This window comes from Hyperoodon ampullatus, assembly GCF_949752795.1.
Source record: "Hyperoodon ampullatus genome assembly, chromosome: 10".
NCBI classification, from domain to species: Eukaryota; Metazoa; Chordata; class Mammalia; order Artiodactyla; family Ziphiidae; genus Hyperoodon; species Hyperoodon ampullatus.
This window is the reverse complement of record NC_136923.1, coordinates 69,076,727-69,078,374: the sequence shown is the minus strand read 5'-3', so window position 1 is coordinate 69,078,374 and position 1,648 is coordinate 69,076,727.

Genomic DNA, 1,648 nt, shown 5'->3' with positions numbered 1-1,648 from the left:
CCCCTGCAGTGGAAGCATGTAATCCTAGCTGAAACCATTAGCTGAAACCATGTAACTCAGATTGGGACTTGAATCCACGTGGCCAGGACTCAAACCCGGCCAAAACCCATGGTTTGTTTTTATTTATTTGTTTGTTTGTTTGTTTGTTTATGGCTGTGCTGGGTCTTCGTTGCTGCACACGGGCTTCCTGTGGTTGTGGCGAGCAGGGGCTACTCTTCATTGTGGTGTGCGGGCTTCTCACTGCTGTGGCTTGTCTTGTTGAGGAGCACAGGCTCTAGGCACGCAGGCTTCAGTAGTTGTGGCACGCGGGCTCAGTAGTTGTGGCGCACAGGCTTAGTTGCTCCATGGCATGTGGGATCTTCCCAGACTGGGGCTTGAACCCGTGTCCCCCCCTGCACTGGCAGGCAGATTCTTTTTTTTTTTTTTTTTTTTTTGTGGTACGAGGGCCTCTCACTGTTGTGGCCTCTCCCGTTGCGGAGCACAGGCTCCAGACGCGCAGGCTCAGCGGCTATGGCTCACGGGCCTAGCCGCTCCACGGCATGTGGGATCTTCCCAGACTGGGGCACGAACCCGTGTCCCCTGCATCGGCAGGCGGACTCTCAACCACTGCGCCACCAGGGAAGCCCTGGCAGGCAGATTCTTAACCACTGCGCCACCAGGGAAGCCCTCCACAGTCTTCTGAGATCACACACCTGGTTTTAGGACTTAATGAAATTCAGGTTCTTGATGTCTCATCGCCGAAAGAATTCAGTGAGGGACAAAGTGACAGGTTAGAAGTGGAGTTACTTGAGAGAAACACACTCCACAGACAGAGTGTGGGCCATCTCAGAAGGTGAAAGCGGACCCAGGATATGGGGTTGTCAGTTTTTATAGGGGTGGGTAATATCATAGGCTAATGAGTGGGAGGGGTATTCCAGCTATTTGGGAGAAGAGGTGGGGATTTCCATAAATTGGGTCACTGCCCACTTTTTGACCTTTATGGTTGGCCTTGGAACTGTCATGGCACCTGTGAGTGTGTCATTTATCTTGCTGATGTGTTACAATGAGCGTATATGGAGGCTCAAGGTCTAGTGGAATTCAACTTGTTATATTGGACCTATTTGGTTCTAATTAGTTTACGTCGTGCCCTTGGGCTATGTCATTCTTTTAAAGGTTATGCCCTGCCCCCTTCCCTCCTGTTTCATAACTACTGGACTGCCAAGGAATTCCCAATAGTAGTTTTACATGCATAATAGTGGTTACCCCTTGGCATAAAGCAAAAATGATGATAGCAAAAACTCCTACATAGTACAGTGCTTACCATGTTCCAAGCATTGTTCTGAGTGTTTTAAATATATTAACTTGTTTAATCCTCACAGCAACTTTACAAGGTAAATGCTGTTATTATCCTTGTTTTGTTTTAGTATTTTTTATTGTTCTTCATATGCTCACAATTAGACATCATAATCCTCGGTGCATGACATATTCCTCACTGATCCATGCATAGCTCTTTTAATTACTTTTAAAATACTAGTTATTTTTAATAAAGTAATATGTACCCTCAGATCCTCTACCCAAAATAAAATTAGGATCTTGTCAGTAATTCAGATCTGAGTATATGATCTGCCCAGCCCATTTCACTTCCTTCCCCTGGCCCAAGGTGATCGTA